At 51.6% G+C, this 23811-nt stretch overlaps 1 protein-coding gene across 14 annotated transcripts in view; it reads left to right on the top strand.

Moving 5' to 3' along the window:
- LOC102380420 (signal transducer and activator of transcription 5B) overlaps positions 1 to 23811 on the top strand; it is a 63936-nt gene that overhangs the window by 20571 nt on the left and 19554 nt on the right. The window contains exon 1 of one of the 14 annotated variants that reach the window (XM_025207284.1): positions 5233 to 5359. The exons of 11 other annotated variants lie outside the window; for them this stretch is intronic. The gene's annotated coding sequence lies outside the window, so the exon portion shown is untranslated. Of the gene's footprint in view, positions 1 to 5232; positions 5360 to 5394; positions 5532 to 21368; positions 21543 to 23811 lie in introns of those variants that run through there. 2 more of the 14 variants (XM_025207285.1, XM_025207288.1) reach the window with 2 other exon arrangements.

The following is a 23811-nucleotide window of genomic DNA, read 5'->3' as shown; positions in this document are numbered from 1 at the left end:
GGTATGCGGGCAGCGGATTGCAGCTCTGCCCTAGTGGGGCATGCAGGCAGCAGATCGCATCCTGCACGCTCCACTGTCTGTCTCGGCTCTGGACCATACTGTCACACTGCAAAATTGCAGCCCCAGCCCTGGCCTGGCCCAGAGCAGCTCCCCGTGGAGCCCTGCGCCCTGCCAGTGTTGCTTGGGCCGATCTCCATGGAAACCCTGGCCCCGCTGTTGTGGCCCTGCCAATACTGGGGTCTCCATGGACACTGGCTGCAGTGACATGGGCAAGGGCTGCTGGGAAATGGAGTCTGGCCACCAGCTGGATGCACCATTTTGCCCACCCCTGATACAGAACAAGGTAAAGGGAGACAGTTTGGTCAGATGTTTCCCAGCGGAGGTGAAGGAGTTCGGGGAGGGAGTAGGCAGCCCGGCTACAGAAGAGTCAGCTTGTTTTTAAAAAATCTTCAAGGAAAGCTGAGCTGATGGGATGGAATTTGTGTTGGGACTTCTCAGTTTTCTTTTTTTTAACCTTGGAAGACTAATAAGAGCCACCAGGTTTGTCCACGCAGCACAGGGCAGTGTTAGCCATGCACACACTAGTCTGGGTACCAGAAGCCATGGTACTGCATTATCAGAGTACTTGGCCCAGGCTAGCAGATGCTGCTTCTACCTAGCATTGTATAGCATAGGTGCATCCCAAACAACTTTGCAACTTCCCTCCTGACCCCAGGTCTGCTGCCAATAAAATCATCCTTTCCCTGTTGTTTTGGCTGGGGAGCACTAAAGATCACAGAGTAGAGGGCTATGAGTGAACCTAAGTGCCCCCCTCGAGTGCTGCTTTCAGATGCTCCTGAAACAGAGCACCTGATTGCAGCTCTTCATTGTGAACTTAAGGCCACTCAGAGCCATCTCCTCAGCCTAATTGCTGGCCTGGGGTGTATGCAGTGAGGCGTGGGAGGAGGGCCTGCTGTGTGATCAGTGAACTCCAGGTTGGGAAGGATGCCCTCTGTTTTCAGCATGCCTTCCATTTCCAGGAGCACTTTATGCTGCTCAGCTGGACAGGAGCTGCTCAACTAGACTTGACCTGTCTTGGCTGGGCATGTCTTTAAAGTCATCCCTGGCAGGAGCCTCTTGCCAGGCCAGGCCTGAGGGTTGCTCTGAATGGCAGTGTCCTGTTGTGAGCTGAGTGGAGGGTGTTCAGGGTGGCTTCATTTCTCTTTCTGGGGCTGTACGGAGCGGAGGCGGAGTCCTCCAACTTCCATATTTTCACATACGTTGTCCAAATGGCGCATGCACTTCACATTGTTTTGAATGCTGCTTAGCAACGTTACCCATGAGCGAGTGAAGCTGGTCTGAGGGCATGTGGGGATGTGTCTGCTTGAGGCTGGAGCTGTAGCAGCCTGTTTTGTTACTGGGGCACTGCTCTCATGCTTAAAGCCTGAAGTTGGGCCTGAGGACCCTGGCGTGGTTGCTTTCAACTTCGTTCATAGTCTAGAAGGTTAATTCCTGGCATGCTGATGAGGGAGAGGGGGTGTTAAGTTGCCTTCTCAGAGCTGTTTTATGCTTGGCACTTTAAACCCCTTTGTGTACCTCCTCTTTGGGTTTGGCTTCCTAACACTAACCTTGGCATCTGAGATCTAGGCTGCTGTGGAATTGGAGATCTCTGTACCTTTAGCTTCCCAGCGCTTCCCTTCAGGACCAGCATTGCCACCTGTGGTCAGGGGAAGACACCAGCATTGTTATTCTGAAGGGCAGTAGCAGAGTTGTTCACCTTGCAATGCAGACAGCGATCCCAAAGGCGAGCACAAAGCAGAAGGAATGATGTGACACCCAAGACCAGCTACTGATACTGTCAGGGTGCCTTGCCCAGCTGATGTGTGGATAGAGATGTTCAGAGCTCCTGGTGTCCATTTAACTAGAGTGTGTGGATGGAGCTCCCTGATGACAGCAGGGGAAAACAGACTCCTAAGAAGCTGTGAGGGATTTCCCAGCTTGCTTGCTCTCACAGCAAAACCTGAGCATTCTGCTTATGAAAAATCCCTGCTCCCTTCACTTGCTGCGTGGGTGGGAGGGGAGCAAGTGGTGACTCTGCTGAGTACAGTAAAAAAGAATGCTTGACTCGGAAATGGCTTTTTAGTTGAGCAGGAATTACTGTAAATGTGACTTGCACTTTAAAGGGCCTCACACGAGTTGCGGGAGGTGGAGTCCTGCAGACTTCAGCAGGCAGCCAAGTTCCTCTGTGTGTGTGTGGGGGGAGCCGGAGGTGCTCAAACTGTGGCCCGCGGAACCATGTCATCTCACCCATGGAGCTCTCCAAGGATCTGGAAATTTGGCAGTGGGGAAGCAGTGGTAGCATTAATTGCCCCTCCCCTACTGCCAAATTTCCAGATCCAAGGGGAGTTTCACGGGCCAGACAGCGTGGCTCTCCATGCCAGCTTGTGTCAGTGTGGAGTCAGGCCCCTAGACTGATCTACTCATCTGTTCCACGGGGCCAGAAGGTTGGGTACCACTGCTGTAGGATGTTCCCTTGCATTCTTTCTATGCTGTATAATTATGTAGCCCTGGTAAGACAGATCTCTAGAAATGGCGTAGTTCTCTGCTGAATGCTCTAAACATTTAGAATAACTCTTTCAGGGTCCAGTTGATTTCGTTCCCTTTATGTTTGTGGGTGCATTGCCAGAAGGGTCATGTTTGCACTGATGGTGGTCCAGAAAAAATGCAAGAGGCACAGATTTTTGTGGATGATATCTTTTATTGGACCCACTGTGTAATTGGAAGGGACACAAGCTTTCAGGTACCACTGTACCCTTCCTTAGGAAGAGAAGCAGACAGAGCAGAGCTAAATAGCAGATGGAACAAGGGCTTGTGTAAAACTCCATAAAAACTCCTGTTCTTATTTACACACAGAGTTCTACATAAGCCCTGCCCCATCTGCTCTTGCCTCACATCTTTGCGTGGTGTGATTTTTAATGCCTCCTGCTATGTTATCTCTGGGACCCTGAGAGCCATAGGATTTGCTGTACCTGAGTGCAAAACCATGGGCAATGGGATTCAAGCGCACAGTGGGCTGTCCAGGTAAAAAGGTGCTGGGGGAAGCACCATGTGTCACCTGCCCATGACTTGGATAGCAGATGCCAGCTTGCCCTTGCATTCAGCACTGAGACATGGGAAATGTGAGTCAGACACCCAGGGGAACTTGCTGAGCTGTTCTGAGAGCTGGTTTCTCAGCGGGCTCTTTGAGAAGCTATGGGGAGGCACCTGCTCAAAGAGAGAGCCTGGGATGGAATTTCCCACCTCTTGAGAGCTTGGTTTTTCCTGCATCAACTACAGAGGGGACTCAAGCCTGCCTAGTCTCAGGTTCTCAGTTTGTTTCTTTTACTACCTGCCTGTACAGCCCACAGGAGCCTGCCCCTTCCCAGCCCTCTGGTGGGGCAGAGTCAGCAGAAAGTGCTAGGCTGGGTTCCTGTCTCCTTGATCCTGCCTGTGCAAGTCTGAGAAACATCAGAGCCACGTGGCCTTGACCCCTCGCCTCCAAATACCCTGCTTGTCCCAGCTATCTTGGGGGAGACGCAGCCCCTGCAGGGATCATTTTCACCCAGCTGAAGCAGCGTTTCCTAACATACTTCTTGCCAGCAGTGATATGAAGCCATGAGCACTGAGGCTGTGTGTGGAAGAAGCTACACCCAGTCCTCCCTTGGGAGCTGTTGCCTTTTGTGGTATCCCTGCTCAGGGCAGCAGTGATTTGGGAAGCTGGCTGAACCTGTGGGCAGCTCTTTGAACAGAGGGAAATCACTGAATGGACCCCAGGGAGCAACCTGGGCTTTCTACCCTGTTTGTGGAATGCTTCATTCCTCTGCCCCGACTGGAAAGTCTTTCTGGATACGCTGGGAAGCACAGCCCATGGGAGCCAGGACCTGATGTCATTCAGTTTATTATTCCTATAGAGACACACAATAGTGGCAGCAATGGCATAGACTGCCTAGGGAAATTGTGGACTCTCCATCACTGGAGGTGTTCAAGAAGAGTTTGGACGGCCACTGGTTGAGGATGAGTTAGGAATAGCTATGCCTGTCTTTTACTATGCATATTTTCCACGCTTCCGGGCTTTGCCGGTTGCTCCCCCTGCTTTCTGCTACATGTGTCAGGGTGTTTTTAAGCCTTTCCAGAGGCATCGAGTGTTGGCTGTAGCCAAAGGCAGGGGATTTTGCCTGGGGTGTGCCTGTGTTCCCACTGAGTCTTAAACCCAGAGGTTCCTGCCTAGAGGGTCTTGCCTCTTCATTCAGGATCAGACTGATTGTCATATCTGGGGTCAGGAAGGAATTTTACTCCATGGTGAAATTGGTATAGATTGTGGGGGTTTTTGCCTTCCTCTGTAGTGGAGGAGCATGACCTGGGATCTTTTGAGTGTATATTAACAACCTTTTATAAAAGGAGGACATTGGCTGCCATGGTGCCCCTGCATTACCTGTGGCAGGTTAGGGTGTTATGTCTTGCAGTTGTCATGGTTGCTGATAGTTTTACTAAGAGATTGAGTTGTATGGCATGGTTTGGATAAGGATGCTCTTGCCTCGGGCAGGGGGTTAGACTAGATGACCTCAGGTGGTTCCTTCCAGCCCTGCTTCTCTGTGACCCTATGAAAAACGGCCTGGGAAGAGGAAGAGAAGGCCTTTGCCAGAAGGAGATAGATCTAGGACTGCTCCTTGTACTTAGCTTGACACAAACAGATGACGTTGGCTTGATGTGGACCAGGGTCTCTCCCTGTTTGCTAGCAATGGAATGATCTATGTCAGTGGACTTGGACCAGGGGGGCTCCCTGGACAGGCTTCTGTTCACCTTAGCCCCTTTATGTGGGGAGCCAGTTGCCTTATGAACCCCAAAGGACCAGTGCAGTCCTGGCCCTCCCTGCTTGCTCACCAGGCAGAACCAGGCTCTTGGGCTCCTCAGGGGCAAGAGAAAGAAGAGCAGCTCCACAGTTATAAGATTTCTGTAACTTACCTTTCCCCTCCCATGGGGGTAGATTTATGCCCCCCCTCCACATTTTTGGCCCTGCAGTATGGTGGAGGGGTTTACCCTGGAACAGCTCTTTGGTGTAGGGATCCCATCTTTGCCCCCCGGCCTGAAATTCCCGTGCCAGGTGTAGCCACAGTTCTAGCCCTGTAACATCTGCTGGTTGATAGAAGACGCGTTGCCTTTAACTGCTCGCTGGTCCGTGCAGTGTTGGGAAACGTCAAGGGGGTGGGGGGAGGCACATATGTGAACACCGCTTCCTGGATGATAGGGGTGAGCTGAGTTGCTGATAAAGCAGAATCCACCCATCTAGCTGCACCAGAGAGGGGACGGGAACCTTGGCTGCTGCAAAACAACGTGCTCCCTGGTGAGCAGTTTCCTTCTTGCAAACTCTCCTGTTCTGCAAAGTCCCCCCATTGATCTTCTGCCTTTTAAAAGTAGTTTGATTTCCCATCGCGGCGCTAGCGGCCTCTTGCACTGGAATGTTATAGCTGAGCCATAACATGGTCACGACTTGTTCTGTCTTTCAGCAGTCATTGGTAAGTTTTGCAATCCCTCCTTTCGTTATACCTTCATGCCTTCCTGTTGTGATGGGCACATACTGCTTTGTAGCACTTATCTCTCTGGGGACGGAGTTAGGAAAGTAGCTGACGTTTTGTCTGAAGCGGAATGGAAGGTTTCTGGGCTCCATTATCACTATGGAAGGCTGCACGGCAGATTCACTTTCTTGTCTGGCTTTCTGTTTCCCTTGCATAAAGGCTCTCTGAAAAGTTTAAGTTGGGGGAGGGAGGGGAGAGAGAGATTTCTGGCTAATCATCTATTATAGTTCCTTGCACAGGGCAAAAATGTGGTGTGAAATGTTCCCGAGTCTCCTTCCTATTTGTTGCTGCTGTTCAATGGCAGCTGTGACTTTTCCGGGCAGCGAGGGCTGGGCAGCCATGGGCTGCCGTTGTCTGGCATGCCCCCTTATCTCGCTTTATAAACCTGTCAGCCACCTAGGCCTTGTATAAATGTTTCAGGCCAGGGTGAGAACACCACGGTGCAGCATGCTCTCCCATGGCAAATGACACTGCTGACTTCAGGGGCTGTTTTGCGGTGAGGTTCCTAGGTTTTTCATGTGTTAAATTTGCAGCCCCAGTTTCTGTTTTACATGAATCCCAGAGTACCAGGGAGCAGCGTCTGGGAGGTTAAATGGTAGGAGGGCTTGGGATTGTCAGAAAGGACTGCCCAAGTGTCCCCTGTTCCTTTAAAGTGTCATGTGCAGGGATCAGACACCCTTTTTGCAGGTCTTGGACTCCCATAGTGTTCCCCACCAGATCTCTCCATCTGTGGTGTCTGGAACGTGAAGTGAGCAAGTGAGAGCGTGCCCTCTTCTCCCCCCCCACCCCCAGCTCCCCTCCATGTGCCATGTGCTGATCAGCCCGGTATGCCTATTCTTCACTCTCACCTTTTCTGCTTCGTGGACGTGCTGCATTAGTTCTGAAACACGTTTCTGATTTTATTTTCTGACTTCTTTTCTTTTCTTTTTAATCTCTAGTTGGTTGTCTCTCTTGCCCAGCCATCCTCTCCTGTGAGTTGTTGGAGGGGGTTCCTGACATGTCTCTGCCTTTCTGCTACCATCACTTCAGCCTCTGAGCGCAGCTTGGCCGCTCTGTCAATTGCCCACCAGGTTCCCAAGGCTCCTTTAATTCTCCCTTGCTTCCCCAATCAGTTGGTGTCAGGCTTCCTTCCTTCTCATCCCTTGGTTCAAGTTTAACCTGCTTTTCTCCCCCACCCTTCCTCAAGCTCTTCTGACTCCATTTGGCCTGGGGTAGGGTCAGGACCTTGGCATAGCCCTCAACTGTCAGCATGTTGCTGTTACCTTTGTCTGGCTGCTGGAAGGTGGGCCCTGGGAGATCTTCATCTTCTTGCTGTGCAGAGAGCTCTGCCAGTTTAGCACCCGTTCTGGTTTCCCAGTGACTCTCTCCAGCCCAGTGGGGAGCTGTAGGAATGTGACCCACAGGAGAGATGTCTGTGCAGACTTGGCCTTTGGCTTTCAGGTTATTGATCTCTCTTTTTTGCCCAGCCACCTCATTTATGTGGCTGCAGATGAGTCCCTGTGGCAGGTCCCAAGGCAGGGGTTTCCCTGGTGGGGTTCCTCAGCAATTTCTGCTTGGAAATCTTTTATTTGGAGAGAAATATTTCCTTAACCCCTTTACATTTACTATACAAGCATGTGTCAGTGATAGCATTTCTGAGCTGATGCAGAACCCTTGACCCTGAAGAAGTGTGTGTAGGGAGATGCAATGTGAGATTTTTCTTTGCTGTAGATCACGGTAAAATTACCCTGACCCCCAGCCTGTCCTTCATGGCCCACTTGGATCTGACTAAGTGAGGAGTGGGCATATTTACTTAAAAGAGACAAAGTCGTTTAGAGGGTGGAGATCACCTACTACAGCCCGATGGGCCTAGTGTGGTTATTCTGCTCTGGTGGCATGTTCTTATGTCTGGAGCTTTGTCCAGGAGCGTTTTTGCACTGCCACTGTTGTGAGTTTGAGAAGCTGGGACTGCTCAAGGTGGTCTAAAACAAATGAGAGAGAGAGAGAGAGAGAGGCATTGTGCTCTGTGAGAGTGATTCTGCAGAGTCCCTAACCTTACATTGAAGGAGGCTAATTTCAGAGCTCCCATGTTACCAAGCTTGCCAGCAGCCCATGGAGCAAAAAGCACCTGTCAGAACCTTTGAAGAACTGCTTTAGTGTAGGGGGCAGCACTGAGAGCTGCTTATGAATTGTTCCATTGCAATGAAAGGATTAATTAGCCTCTCGAGAGCTTAACCTGTGCCAGACTAAGGTACGTGTAGGTACGTGCACATGTAGGTAGAGCACATGGTGGTCTGGGGCTTTCACTGGCAGAGTGGGGTTAGTGGGCTGCAATGGGCAGAGCAGCTCTGACTGGGGGTTGACTCATCGCTCATCTGTCTGGAGCTGTCAGCCTGGTGCTCACTGCCTGGGGGTTGCTGCTGCCTTTCATGCAAAGGGTTAGTCTATATTGGCACTGGTCTCCTGCAAAAGGTAGTTTCTGACCTCACCTGGGTAAAGGGTTTAATTGAGCGTGACGCTAGACTCTGTGCAAGCAAGGTGAGGTTAGATTGATGTGTGGGATAGCTCGCCCTGTGCTTGATGCAGCTTTGAAATGCTGCTTGCATGAAAACAGATGTAGTTCCTGCTCACATTAGACAATCCCCCACCCCGAGCCTCCAACTCCTCTTGGTCTAACTGCATTAGGCTGTGCATTTGCACTGTGAGCGTCCCCTGACACATGCAGAGCCTCCCTGGCTGTGGTCCTGGATGAAAGGCCCTGGTCTTGGCATTGACAGCAGACTGCAGTAAAATTATTTGCTCATAGAAAGCCTTTTCTACCTTGAGGACCCTTCTCACCCCCCTAATGCACACCTGCTCTGGAGATCAGAGAGGATAGGATGCTCGGGCTAGGGCATTGGGCACTTTGTTTGCTATTAGAGCCTCTCACCCATGATGGCAGAGCAGCTCCAAGGGCTTGAGTCTGCTCTGTACTCATGACAAGGCTGCTGTCAGTTCACCTAGCTGTAAAGAAGTCCCTAGTCACTTGGGCTAGGGAATCAAAAAAACAGCTTGCTGTTGGCCATGCCATTCTCTCCTGTTTGCTTGGCTATAGAGACCAGACAGCTGGCTGGGCTACCAGGCTTGGGCAGTGTTTTCAGTTCTGAATCAGAGGCTCTCACCATGTTCTGCGTGCGGTGGCTTTGCTGAACCTAATGACAGACTTTTTCTACATCAGTATTTCAGGGCAGGGAAGGCCAGTGCCTTATCATATAAAATCTAGAGCTGTCTGAAGTGCTTTTGGTAGAACTGTGCTGTGCAGAAAAACACAACTCATGGGATTTGGAACATTTCATGGGAATGTGTCAATTCTGATTAAATTTTGCTGGACAAATAGTTGAAATGAAACATTTCCTCTTTGCTGTCCAGAGATTTTAATATCTTTGTATCACTTCTCTATCTCTACAATTGGTATTTCCTAGTGAGGTGCAAGTCTAAGTGGTCCTTCTGAGAAATTTTTTGCATTTTCATTTTATGGAGAACAAGAAGATTTCAGCTTTTCTGTTCCAGTTCCCTGGCCTTCCCTGCTTTCCCCTCAGACACTGGAATTTCCCTCAGAATGGGTCGGGAAGGTGTAGAGCCCAAAACCTCACCGTTCAGGAGCTACAAGTGTTCAGAGCAGCATGTTCGTTGGCCCTCTCCCCTTGCCCACCAAACAAGAGTTGGAGTGAGCCATAGCTTTCAGTGCAGGATGTTTTCGCTTCAGCCTTTTGGGGAGGGATGAGGACAGAAGATGTCCTGACCTGACCAGTGAGTGGCTGGCTGTAGTCTGTTCAAATGGGCTGAGCCCAGGACCTCTGTGCTGCTTCATATGATTTCAGTGTTGAGGGCAGCACTCTCATGTCCAGGATCTTGAGATGCATGCTTATGATGATCTTGAGATGCATGCTTGTTGTGATCCAGGCTGTGTGTATGCTGTGTCAGCCCAGCTGAGAGAGAAGGCTCTGAGAGAAGACTCCTGCTGTAGGGGCATGCTGAGGCCTATTTGCTATACATTGGCAGTGGGCCTAGAGCCACCAGGAACCAGAAGCCCCCTTCAGGGGCTAGAGGGAGGCCACTAAATGTACAACAAATTCCATGGGACAGGTCACGAGAAAACAGGAACTGGAGTGCGGGTTATAGCTTAATAACTAAGGTGGCGGGAGGGTGGGGGACATCAGGTAGAGTGCATCCACTGCCTTTCAGATATATTTAAGGTGCCTGGGGAACCCATCCAGTGAAACTTTACTCAGAGATGTGTGCAGACAAGGGAGAGGAAGACAGTCGCATGGTTGCTCAAGTTTCCTCAGGCCAGCACCTTCCTGGTCTGGTAGATGGAAAGTTTGGCCAGGAACAAGAGGAGGTTGATTAGAAAGTCCCAGGACTTTGTGGGGCTACAGACAGGGTGTGTGTAAAATGAAAGGCATGGGGAACCACAAGAAGAGGTCCTTCAGGAGATAGCAGAGGGGTTGCATCCTGGCACACCCAAGCTAGGCATGCACCAAGGTCTTCCTTTCATTGCAGAAGGGACGGGCATGGGGGAACTGGTGAAGTGTGCCAGGTACATGTACTGACAGCTCCATGCAGAAGCTGCCAACTTAGATCCCCAGTAGGTCATATCCTCAGGAACTGCCACTCCTAGCTGTCTCTGGAAACCCCCTGCTGGAATTTCTATTGAAAGGGTTGGTAGAGAGGAATTGCTTCTTAGAGTGGTACTTAGTGGGTAGAGCACTGGATGGGGAATCTTTCTAATTCTGCCTTGGCCTGCCCGGTGACCTCAGGTGAGTCAACTTCTTTCTCTGCACCTCTGTTCCCCAGCCTGTGCATTGGCTTTCCCCTTCTGTGTAGCTCTTTGTGTGATGAGGGCATGTCGGAGCTTGGTGGCAGCAGCACTTTGGAAGGACTCCTAGCTGGAGTTCTGATGTGAAGGGTCTTGCTTTCTATTCTGCCAGGAAAATAAGTATGGCACTTCACTTTTCAGCTCTTCCATGGAAACAGCGTAAACATGGCTTTGGATTCTGTTGGGTCATGATATCATAGAGAAGGTACAAGCTCTGGCTTCCAAGAGCAGATCCCTTAGCCCTTGTCTGCACATGCAGATTACACTGATTTATTGGAATTGGATTAGTGAAAGGTGTGCAGCCACCATTTCCTGCTTTGTGGAGCACTCCAAAATCAGTTTACGAGCATTGGCTAAAATTAAGGCAGTGCAAGGCATTCCAACATTAAGGAGAGAGCATCTCCCCAGGGGCCATGTGGTACCAGTTTCAATCACTCCATTTCCAGACTGATTTAGTTACTTACATGCAGATATGCGTGCGTAGAGAAGCTTTAGCATCAGCCTTGATGGATGATGGTCTTTAAGAAGTGTATAGATCTCAGCGGGAGTGAGAAGTGCTCAAGGGCTGCTGGCAGGATCCATGCCTTAGTGGCTCAGTCTCTCATGTTCATTACAAGACTAAGAATTTGGGAAGCCCTGCTATATGCCCTCTGTTCCAAAAAAAGGTTGTGCCACCTGCCTCTCTGGAAGTGCAGGTAACTGCCTGGCCCAGCCAGTCTGAATGTGAGGACCATATGCATTCTTGCTGTGGGGCAGGTTGGCCTAGTAATTAGTATGCGTCATGAACAAGTGGCCTGTAGGACTACTGTGAAAGCCTGGGTGCTGTGAGGAGAAGATGAGCCATCCAGGGTGTGCCTGCAGGGAGATGAAGGAGAAGCCATTGGATTTGTGGTGTCACCCGAAAGAAGAAGTTGGCAAATATAAAAAAAGAAAATATAACCCCATACCCTGCAGGGTCTGGTGTGCAATCATATCCCTTCAGAGTGCAGATGTGGAGCGGGCCTCTTAGCCCCCTACACTAGAGTGAACTGGGCACTGGCTAGCTAACTGTAGCAGCTATAGGTGTTGGAGAATGAGTCCCATCCAAGTGGAGACATTAAAGCTTGCTCTTTTACCTGGTGAGAGACTGAGGCCAGGCTGTGGTGTTGTGGGCTCCTCAGAGATGGGTGTCAGGAGTTTGCAGGAGTGACTCATCAAATGAACCTCCTCCTTTCCTAACTTAGGTTTCCCATCTCACCCAGTGGAGTCAGCTGGTTTGTGGCTCAGATGTGTAATCTATCCTGTGGCTGAGAGAGTGGCATCAGTAAGTTAGGGCCATGTTTCCAAAGCTTCGTCCACCCACGACTGTAACACATGTGCGGGATTTGCCAGGTGGCCTGTGATGTAGAAGGCTGGGGCCTAGGGCTGCTGGTCCTGCCTGGCTGCGTGTGTATGAACAAACATGAAGCTGTGGCCCCTCTGATCCCAATTTGACATTGAAATGAGCTTACTTCCAGGGTCCTTTCAAGTAGGCCAGCTTGCGTGTCAGCACCAGGTGCTCAGGCCTGCCTGCCTGCATGCTCAACTGGAGGTGGGTCTGAATGCTGCCTGGGCTGATGCACAATTGAGGCAAGCCCTTGTGCAGCTTCCATTTCTTTTAGTGTGGATGGCCTTCCCATTCACATGGACTTGCCATGGTACAGGCAATGCCAAGCCTGGCTCGGGAGTTTCTGGATCAGAAGACCAAGCTGCCTGCAAGTGCAGGAAAGGTAGAGTCTCCTCTGGAAATGGGGAAAGGCTGTGTTTTTCCATGAGTCTCTTCTCGGGAAGGGGGGGTATTGCTGGAGGGAAACAGAGCTCAGGTTGGGAGCTTTGGGGGCACCCCTGTTTAGAACGTACACTGCCACTCTTGTTCTTGGGGCTGGGTATAACCATTGCAACATAGGGGCCCAGAGGAATTTGTGCCATGCCCGGCCTCTTGGACGCTGGCAGTGGAAAGAGCACGGGATACCAAACCTGGGTCTTTGCAGAGGGGAGCATCCAGCTTCTATTGTGCAGGTAGCAGGCAGTCAGTCCTGGTTGGCCTGGGAGTGCATTGGAATGGGCCCATCTCAGAGCACATGGTTTACAGCCCTGACAGCCTCTCTGAGCCTTGGTCTGTATTTGTGAGGTTAATGTTCCATGTTCGGACAGATGCTTTCTCCCAAGCAATTGCATTATGGAGATTTAGGGCAGGTCTGCCTGGGGAATATCTCCCTCAGATTAAGTACTCATTGACATTGCTTATCACATAACAAAAATACCTTGTTTGATCAGACATCTCTGGGTAGGGGCTTAGGAGAGTGTCCATGCTGGCAGCACATGGCAGCTGCAGTATCCCCCTCCCCTTTTGTGCTTCTTTGAAATCCTCCAGCACGCTCCTGCCAAACAGCTCTTTCTTTCCCTTCCCTGATGGGAAGGCATGGGTCTGTGTGGCCATATGGTGGTTGCCCCCAGTTCTATCTGTGGTGTGTGAATTTGGTAGCTGCAAAGGGCTCTAACCCTCATTTATGCCCTACTCTAAAGAGGTCCAGGATGGCTGTTGAAAAGGCTGGGAATAATCTTGTTTCTAAATATGTAATATTATCTCCAGTCCTGGGATGTTCCAAATCTATGGTGGGCAGAGGTCTCCGCAGCCTGGATTTGTCTCTGTGTAGGAACAGCTGTCCTCAACTGTACTTGCTTTCTAAAGTTCCAGGCTCCAATTCACTAAGTCCTCTGTATTTCTGCAGGATGGCACTGTATATGGCAAGGGGCCAGCCCAGGGCATCTGGCAGTACTGTTTTAAAGAGGCTGCACTTTAGAGAGTGGGCAGGTGCCTGCCTGTTAGCTCAGTGACCGTCTTGCAATGTTTCCATGTGGTCCACGTGGCTGAATCCTCTGTGAAGCAGCAATGCATTGTCCCTACTGCTCCGGTTGTCCAAAATGGGCCAGAAGGGGTGGAGTTGCTTTGGGATCTGAGGACCCCTCCCACCTGGGTCTGTCCCCTGCTAGCCCAATCACCACTTTGTGGGAGCCCAGCTGAGCTGGGAAAGGCCATGGACAGCTCAAGCCCCTCTGGGTCCCCACTTTGTGCCTGCTCCCAGCTGGGTCACACCTCCTGTCACCCACCAGAGGCAGGTTGATTTGGCTGCTTGGCCCCAGGAGGCCTGGGGTTGTAATTAAAGCATCCGCAAAGGCCTCTCTATTATGTGTCTGCAGGTTTATTCCCACTGGGGTGGCCTGGCATTAATAGCACAGATTACATTTCCCTGGGGCCGCTCAAGAGGATTGGCTGCATCTTCCCAAGTAGATTACCGCCTTCAGAGTCGCTCCCGTGTGGGGCCCTCGGCACAGCTGTGCTCAACCAGCCCTGGCTGTTCCACTTGGTGCTGTGGGTGTGTTGCTACTACCATTATCCTGGTAGTCGGGGGGCCTTGCTGAGCTCTCTCTGGATGTTTCTTTCCCCTGGGCTGGGCTGGGCTGGGCTGGCAACAGGGCCCTCTTTGTTTTCCTCCAACAGCCCAGCCTTGCTTATGCATCCGGCTCAGTGGAGCTTTCAGGACTTGGACAGTTGGTTTATTGTGCTATGGAGCAGGATAAACCTGCAGTGCATCCCACTGCGATGCAGCTGCCATGCCTGGTCCCACTCCAGAGCTGAGCTGCGCTGTGTGCCACCCCTTCCAATGTGTAGCTGCCAGGGTGGGATCTAGCAGGGCCTGTGCAGCAGCTGGGTGACATGCAACCTCTGCAGAGAACATGGCCAACACTGCTGACTGCTGCCCCCAGAAGCTGGAATGAGGGGCTGGGAGGTTGTGGCAGACCATGAAGAAACCACTTGGTGTCAAATTAAATGACCAGCTTGCGGGGTGTTGGTTGTAGCTGTCTTGGTCTAAGGACATAGGCAGGCAAGGTTCTTTGGGTAGATGTGATATCTTTTATTAGACCAACTACATAATTGGAAAAAAGTCCTTTGCAAGGAGTCCTTTGGGAGACTGCTGCTGTTCACACTTCTAGCTTCTTTTCTACCTTGGAGATCTCAGAACCAACTCATTGCCCTCGCATGCAGGCAGCCAGCATGATGCCTTGGCACAGGACACCTGGGTCATTCAAGGAGATGGTGCTGAAATCACTGTGCAACTGTGGGTGGGAGCAGACAGGCCCTGCACTCCCCTGTCATAGATTTCCTCTTCTCTCCCTGGGGCACTTCTCAAAGGCTGGGGAAAGCTACTTCTGCAGAGTGACTCTATGGCCCAAAAGTGAGGATCCTGCTTCCCTGTGCCTGCCCTAGCTGTTTAGATAGGCATCATGCCAAGGGCTTGGGGCTGGTGTGCCTCCTCTGTGTATATCTAGGAGGGAGTATTAAGGTGAATGGAGCAGCACCAGGGACACAAGGGCCCGGTGTGCCTGTCAGAGTTCTGTCACCTGTGGATAGGTTGCTTCTGTCTGGGTCAGCCCTGCCCTCCTGACCCACACAGGGCCCTGGCCTACCCATCGGAAGCAAGCCCTGATTATGCCATCCTGTGGTGCAGGTGCATATTGCTCTTTTAGGATTGCTTTTCTCACCTTAGGCCCTAGCTCATCTCCATTCTAGTTCACTTGCTGACCTTTTGTCTGGCACAGGCTCCCCTTGATCACTGCCCCTTCAGCAAGAGCATCTCAGTCGGCAGCTGGCAGTGGTTGGGGAGGAAAATAGCCCTGCCCTTGTGCCATCCTTGGATAGGGATGATCCTGCCCCAGGCAGGGGATGGGAGTAGATGACCTGTGGAGGTCTCTTTCAGTTCTGTTTCTGTTTCTCTATGATTCTGTGATTCATCATGGGGAAGAAGGGGCAACCAGCTCAAATGGAAAGTGCTGCTCAGCTAGGGGAGCAATATTGGGTCCAAGCACCCTGCTCACATTGTGCCAAGCTAGCCTGTTCAGGGTTGAGGAGCAGCTGGTGTGGCAGATGTGGACATAACTATTACACAGAGAAACTGATGCAACTGTTCATATCCACATCCCCATCTTGAGATGGGTTGGCAGAGTGAGTTGGCCCTGGGAGCTGGGACAAACCGGGGGGTCTCAGTACTTTCCAGCAAGTTGTGCTTGAACAGAATTGGGCTCGCTGGGCTCTTCCCCTGAAGCAGTTGTGGTGCTCGCTGTGGCACAGCCTTGTTTGATCCTTATTGTTGGCCTTGGCTGACCTGCAGTTGTGTCCTGAAGATCCCTTGGAGTAACTTCCAAGTCTCCTGAGTCAGCTGGGGGGTGTTGAGGAGAACAGGAATATATGCCAGAAATTGTGTTTCCACCACCAGCCTCAGAAGGGGTGTGTGCTCTGAGGAGCCCCATTGAGTTTTATAATAAAGGATGCTGATGCTGCAGAGCCTGTAGGGAGTGTATCAGAGGGGCCTGTGGATGCCTCTCAGTAGGACTCTGCTCATTGATGTGCCTGGATGAGTTAGAAGAAGACAGTCCCACGGTTGCCTGAGTTCCCCTTGGCCAGCGCCTCCTTTCTGGTTTGGTAGATGGACAGCTTGGCTAGGACCTGGCGGGGTTTGGCCAGACAGCGCCAGGACTTGATGGGGGTACGTATGAGGTGTGTATAAAATAAAAGGTGTGGGGAAAAGTGCAACGAGAACGTCAATAGAAGGTTCTGCAGGAGGTGGTAGAGGGAATGCAGCCTGGTGCTTTCGAGGTAAGCACATGCCAAGGTCTCCTGAGCCAGAGCATTTGTGCTCCAAGGCCTCTGGCAGACTCCCTTTGCCATCAGACTCCTCCTGATTCATGACCTTAGTAGATTAGCAGAGCCCCTCTGTGTTTCTTTGGAGAGGGTAGGAGAGTCCATTGGGCTGCAGCATTTGGGGAAATGCAGCCTTGTGCTCTGGGTCCCAGGTTTGAATCCTGGGCAGATCCAGCCTTTGTGTTGCCTAGGTGCAAACATCACATTTGGTTTAAGGCGTGAGTGAGATTGGGTGGGCTGTGGGCCAGGACTCTCAGCTTTACCACCAAACTCCTTGTGTACTTGGAGAGCGTGTCTCTCTTTCTTTTTACTTTCCTGTTGTGTGGTAATTGAAACAGTCTGGTGGTTAAAAAATCAGTGACCCATGACAGCTCGCTGTCCTATGTGCTTGCCATGGGCGCCATTTGGGGAACTGCAGGGATGGGGAGTCAGTAGGAAAGTGCAAGTGCAAAGGAGGCTGTAATGTGCCCAGGAGGTCTGCTATGTGGGGGCTGTGCTGGGAAATGTGCTTTTGCTTGTTCAACAGCCATCTGCATTTGGAATCGTGGGATGGGCGCTTGGCTTGGCCAGCTCAGGCAGGTCCTTTGTGAGGCTTGTGATACATGGCCTTTGTCTTAAAGTCTGTGTTGTTGGAATTAGGGGATTTTGCAAGACTTCCCAAACCCTGGTGGTTGCAAGTGGGAAACCTGAAATGGTAAGCAGAGCCAGTCCTAAAGTTAACAGCACCCAAAGGCAGAGAGAAAGGTGCAAACTTCTGTTCTGATGTTGTTGTTTTTATTTTTACACCTGATGTCATGTTTGGGGCCTGATTCGTGCTTTCTGAGGCCTGCATAGGTGGGGATGCTGCTGTGGTGGAGGTGAGATGTTTCCACTCTCCTCTGAGGCAGACATCTCCCTTCAGAGTACCTGTCTCTGGGACGAGAGTTTGGGGGATTCTTCGACAGGCCAGTCCCCTGCTGTGGAGTGGATGTGATTGTGCTTCACTGGTTCTGATCAGAAAGTTTTGTCCCCAAATCCTTTTGCTTCTACCTGCATGTGGTGCGGAGTTGGCAGGCCCCATGGAGAGTTAGACAGGAATGCTCTTCAACCATTGTGGAGGGTATTTCTGATTTATGGGTCACAGGAGTTCCTCCAGCAGTTCAGATTCTCTCCACTGTTTGTTCTAGATGTCCTTGGTGTGTTGGGGGAGAACTCAAGTGTCCATGTTGGTTCAGGTTCTCCATGCAGGAGTAGACCCTCTGAAGAGGGCAGTGGGTGGGGGTACAGGTATGGAGGTGGCTGTGCAGGTGCGTGGTTACGTGGTACGAACTGTGTAATGGGTTTTTAGCGTGCTTTGAGCTGCCAGGTGAACCACAGGGGCCACTTGGCAGTGCGTTGGAGGTGGAGTTGTATATAATTTTTTTTTTATTTATATACAAATAAATATTTTTGCAAAACAAAAAAGCAGATATTTGGAAGCTTCAGACAGGGAGGCAGCTCCCGCATGAGAATGTCTTTGTTTGCATAGGGGTTTGGCTTGCACACTTGCTCCTCATAGTGGTGTTTGCTGTAGTGGATCCAGAATGCTGGAAAGGTGGGTACAGCAGTAGAGCTCGCTGCTTGAGCCAAAGACTGGAAGAGCTGAGACTAGAGCTGCCGGTGGTGAAAGGGTGTGCTACCAGACCAGCACACCACCCTGGTGTTTGCTGGTGGTGAGGCCTGAGATCTGGCCAAGCCTGTTTTCATTGGCACTGCTTAGTTCGTGAGTGGCAGGAGGCGAAGCAGTGTGCTGGAGGACAGTGGAGGGGTGGGGGGTTGTATCCTTCTTGGAACTGCAGTAATGCCAACATTTCACTGAGACAGTTGCTGCAGTGTGAGAAACAGAAGCAAAGCTGCTTCCTTTCTACAGCATCTTCTTCTCAAGGCTCCAGGAGCACTTCCGAGACTGTATGTAAGTGTTGCCCGCCTCTGAAATTCATCTCTCTCTGGGGTGGAGCACAAGGCGACCAAAATATTCAAAACAACCATCCTTGACCTTCAGTATGCTGATGACTGCACCACCCTTGTGCACACTCAGAAAAACCTCCAGTGTGCGCTGGATATCTTTGCAGAAGCCTACTGAACCTTGGGCCTCTCTCTCAACCGTGAGAAGGCTGCAGTGCTGATCAGCTTGCTCCAGGCCAAGAATATGATTCCCCCCCTCCTCAAATCACCATTGAGGGAAAGACCCTGGAGGTAGTCAGGCACTTCCCTCTGTAGCCACCTCTCTCAGAGAGCAAGCATTGATGAGGAGATCCAGCACAGGATCCAGTGTGCAAGTGCCTCCTTCGGGAAATTGCTTTGGCATGTTTTTATTGATTATGATCACCAAGATTCAGGTCTACAATACAGGCATCATCTCCACTCTCCTCTCTGGATGTGAAATGTGAGTGACTGACCGTCATCATCCCAAGAGCCTGCAGAGGTATCACTAACAGTGGCTCTGGAAAATCCTCATCATCGACTGAGAAGATTGCTGCACAAATGCAGCATCCTTGATGAAACCAGTGTTACTAGCATTGAGTCTGATCCTCAAGCACCAGCTTCTCTGGTGCTGTACTCCCCACTTAGTTGTGGCCTGAGATCTTATGGTGGCCAGAGGAAATGCTACAAGGACACATTGAAGTTATATGGCAGGAAAACAGACATCAAGAGCTGGGAGGAGCTGGCTGCTAACCGACTCCCAAGTAGTGCTGCAACCTAAACCCAAGTGCCTGTCTCTGGGATGGGTCATTGGCAGGGTAAAGCATCTTGTCTTCAAAGCAGAAGAAGGAAAATGAGAGAAATCCCAGCGTATGGACTATTCTTCCCTGTGGAAAGACCTGCAACATCTGTGGACAAATTTATGACTCAAGGATTGGACTCTTAAGTCACCTCAAGACCTGTCAGTGCTCTGTGGTAGAGATCATCCTCAACTCAAGGTATTGCCACTGCTGATGCATTGAGCAGCAGTTGCCAGGCAGGAAGTGAAGAATCCTAGAGCCAGCTGAAGCTGTCAGGGATTTGTGGGGAGCAGATGGTGGGAGCTGGAAGCGAACGGGGTAAACAGTGCCCTGACCTGCATGAAAAGCACTCTAGGAGCCTTTAATGATGGAGTACTCATGCCATGTATTTTGTACCCCCCACTCATCCAGGTTACACTTTGGCTGTCAGGGGAGACCATCTCTGACGGGGTCAGTTCCTGAGGCAGCCACACCATGACTAGGCCTAGCCCCACAGAGCTGATGAAGCTACTGTGGCCTGTGCCCATGCCATGTTGTAGCATGAACAGAGCCTGCTGCCCCCCCAGTGATTGACAATCAAAGGTTTTGTCTTCATTCTCAAGAGGAAATACTTTATTTCCACGGCTGGTGCCATTTCTCTCCTGTACATACAGAGGAGGCCTTGAAGTTCCCCTTCCCTTGCTCACTCGGTGTCGATAATTTCCAGTGTGGGCTGCAGACGCTTAGCAGGCAGGGGGAGCATCGCAGAGCAATTTTCTGCCGCCAGCTGCAATCGAATCTCGGCAGAGGCCAGGGCTGCTGCTGCCGCTCGTCTGCAAGAGAAAAACAAAACCCATCAAAGCGTCGAACCTTTAGCACAAGCCATGTCTCTTTCAGAGCTGGTGCCATCACGTCCTGAACTGAAAGCTCTGGAAACCACACACACAGACATGAAACAACCAAACTGCACAACCGTTTCCAAAGCGAGTGACTTGTAGCCGACGTGGGTATGCGGCAAGGCATTCATGCCTACAGAAACCTGTCCCCTGTCCTGCAGTGGCTTGGGGGATTGCAGAGTCACCACCAGGGTGATTTCTTTTCCTCTTTTTTTTTTTTTTTCTTTAAGACCCAGCTCCTGAAATCACAGGGTTATGGGAGAATCTGTTGGAAAAAGAAGTGTCAAAGAGCTGCGGAAAGCAGTTTGGGGATGCAGCCCCTCAAGGCACTGCCACAGGGTGACAGGGACCTGGGAGGCGTTAGTTTTAAGTCAGTTTCATGGGTTTTGGAGCCTGCCTGGAAATATCTAGAACTGTGCAGCTCAGTCACCCTTTCCTGGTCAGAGCACAAGGCTTTCCCCTCTGCGCTAGCATGATGACACTACCCCTTCTTTGGCTGGAGGAACCAGTGTGGGGCACCAAGCCTTTGAGGCCCCAGGCTGGCTGACCTGCTGTTGCCAAAGAGTTCCTGGTTTTTGGTGGCTATGGCTGCAAGAGCTCAGGGAAGTGTGGTGGGGCTAGCACCCCCAGTTGGCAGTGCAGAAGCCATCAGAACCATGCTGCTGATGGAAGGACTCATTGTAAAAGGTTGAAGGTTGCATACTGGAGATGTGCAGATAGCGGAAGTATATCAGCCGGGGAGTCAGGGACAGATTCCAGCATCAGCACAGGGCTAGGCTGAGGAGTGTGAGTGTAGGGCCTCCAGGTGCCCCAGTATGGGTGATGTCCTGTGTGGGGTGGCAGTATATGGCTGAGAAGCAGGAGAAGCTATTCATGCTGTGCTTGGATCTCTGCCATCGCAAATGAGTGGCAGTTCTCTACTGGAGCTAGTGCTAGGGGAGACCCCCATTCTCATGGTGACCCCATGGCATGAGGTGTGCCATCCTTCTCTCCAGATTCCCCTTTAGGAGCCACTTTCTGTGTGAGTACAAGCATGATGTGCCTTTTCTTCCTTCCTTTAAAAAAAGATCCCCCCACCGCACGCGCCTCTGCCTCGCACTAAGGAAAGGCATCATGTCGCTCAGGGTATTCCTACCTGCCTCTGCCTTGTTACCCCTCCAGGAGTGGGCTTGCTTCTTCAGCCAGGGCCTGTCTGCTCCTGGCCATATGGCCAGGTGCCTGCCACAATCCTGAGCTCCTGTCCAGCCCCAGGAGCACAAATGAGCAGTCCCACCCCTAGCAGGGTCTAATCGCGGATATCTGCTGATGGCAGGGTAACAGCCGGTCTTAACAGTGCACAAAGAGCAAGTGTGAGGCCCCTGCAGGGACACTGCCTCGGGTGTTCCCCACCTGGGTGGCGAGCAGCTGTGCTTCGGTTTTCGCAGTGCTTTTGATTGAGAGGGACCCTTGTGTCACAGCACCAAGTCCTGCCTGCCTTGTGCTGGAGCGAGACTTATTGCCCACTTGTTCCAGTGGCAGAAGAGGAAGCTGCCAGGAGCCCAGCGCTGTTTGGTCTGTGTGAGGCAGCTGACATTTTGGAAGGAAATAGCTGCTCCTTCCTGTAATCGGGCAGCCTGTGAAACAGTAGCACGGAGCTGCTGTGCTAGGAGCTGGGCTTGCGCCCTGGAGCACACAGGCTTGTGGCTCAGGGGTCAGGGTACACAGCTGGGTGGAAAGGCATCATCAGAGCCGTGCATGGGGCTAGGGCAGGGCAGAGCCAGGAGACCACCTGTTCCTGCTGTGAGTATTGCTGGTGCTTGGGGGGGAGTTTCTGGCAGCTTCTGACCTGGCACTAGGGTTTCTGCATTGTGGTGGACGCTGCAAGTTGGCTTGTGGACCCTGGGCTGCCCTGGTGAAACCCTTGGAGGGAGGCTAGCACGGGAGGGTAGTGGATCTGCAGAATGCTTACACCGTACAGAGCCTGTTCCCTAGCAGGCACAGCATTGTTTCCCCTGCACACACACACATGCACGCGCGTGCACAATTGCTGAAACAGTGGACTGCTTTGCCTCTCAGTAGGGCAGTGAGCCCCTTGGGTTTTACCATGTACATGGAGAGATTGCTCCAAGGTGGGCAGGGGCTCTGCTTGATCTGAATAGCTTGATTTGAGCAGGGGATAGATTGGGTTCAAATGTTAGTGGGGGGTAGTGCTGCTGTACCCTAGCTCTACTCTGTCTGCATGGTGCTGTATCCCTTAGTCCCACCCTTTGGCACCTTTGGACTGAACTGGGAGATGTTTGGGTCAGTGAGGGTGTTTTGGGACATAATTCACGTGGTTACGGGCTGGTGATCTGGGCCAGCGGGCTAGTGAGGCTGCAGCAAAGCCCCTGCAATGGGCACTGAGACAGACAGGAGGCCCCTGGATCCAGTGGCTACTTGTGACTCCTGACTGTCGGGCTCTTGGTTTGAGCTCTGGAAGCTGAGCAGAGTCCCTGAGCTGGGATCTTGCAGCAGGATGTGTGCCCTGACTTGGAGTCCTGCCCAGCCTGCAAACTGGAGAGCAGCTGCAGGAACTAGGAGAGGGTGGAGGTGTGATGGATCCATAGAGCTGGAGGTACTGGCTGGCACGGGGCAGGCTGCATTTCCCTGTGGAAATCCTTTGAGGAAGGGCCTGGAAGCTGCCCTGGCTGCTCAAGTCACATTTATTCTCAGAATCCCCCAGAAAGGTTTCTGGCAACCTGGCACTTTTCTGTGGCTTCCCTTCCCCCCTACATCAGTTGCAGTGGTTTGGGCTGGGCAGTGTGGTGGCTATGAATTCTGGACAATGGTTTTGGGGCTCGTCTTTTTGCTTTGATCCCACACAGTTGTTTCAGCAGAATTGGGCCTCTCCATTCCCTTTCACCCCCTCTCAGTTGAAACAGGTGGCTCCATCAATTCCCATTTTGCAAGTGGGGCAGCTCATGCCCCCAAGCATCCCAGCTCTTTGGGCAGACCATGTGCCCTGCATCACTGGGGCACAGCATGGAAATACTGGCCTCAGGGTTCTGTGCCCTCTGCACAGAGGTGATTTTGGGCCCTGAATTTCTTCACTCCTGTGAGAGAAGCAGGAGCTCACTCTTTCCAGGGTTGATCCAGCCACCCTTGCCCTGAGCCAGCTCCCAACATAGTCCCTGGGTGCTCAGTGCACAGGAGGTTTGCAGAATCAGGCCCCCAAATGCAGGAGCAGGTTGCGACCTAGAAGCAACAGAAAGCACGTGGCTTCCAGGAGGCGCTGAGGAACCACGTGTCTGTGTGTTTACTGCAGGCCTGGGGGAGGGTACAAAAGCTTCAGCTCCAGGAAATCTCTCCTGCCCCGGGGACTTTTTGGTGCCCACAGGAGCATGGTGATTCAGAGGCTGAGCTCTCGGGAAGCGCCCCGGTGCTCAACCCAGGGAGGAGGGCTGGAAACTCCCCCTCTTGGCAGTGCAGAGCAGGGCCTGCGTTCTTAGCTGATGAGAACTACCCAAGGGCCTGTGGCAGAGCGGCCTGGTTGACACTTGCAGCTGAGTCCATGGCAGGGAGGGAGCAATCTAGCCCTCTGGGCACATCTACACATGCACATTTACTGCATAATAACCAAAATTACGGCACAGTATGGGCACACATTTACATGTGCATGCCTGCCCACACCACACAGTAAGTAAGGTGACTTATGCTGACTTGAGCGTAAATTTGATACCGGCATCATGCAGGTATCAAATTTACACCTGATTAGTTACTGTGCAGTAACGCACGTGTAGATGCCTCACTGCACAGTATCAATGTGTGTGTGTACTGACTTGGGACTACCTTTAGTCCCAAGTCAGTCCACACAGTGTTAATGCTCTTTAATGTCTGCACATGTGAATGCCAGCCTAGTCCCACCTACTATGCAGTAAATTTAAGCCAGTGTAAATGCACATGTAGACACCCTCTGAGTAGGTTGACCATTAAGAGGCTGTTGACAGAGCAGGCAGAGATTCATAGATGTTAGGGTCGGAAGGGACCTCAATAGATCATTGAGTCCGACCCCCCAGGAAAGAGGAGCGGG

Source organism: Alligator sinensis, unplaced genomic scaffold (assembly GCF_000455745.1).
Source record: "Alligator sinensis unplaced genomic scaffold, ASM45574v1 scaffold919_1, whole genome shotgun sequence".
NCBI lineage: Eukaryota > Metazoa > Chordata > Crocodylia > Alligatoridae > Alligator > Alligator sinensis.
The sequence above is the reverse complement of the archived record's forward strand: the minus strand, read 5'-3'. Positions and strand labels throughout refer to the sequence as shown.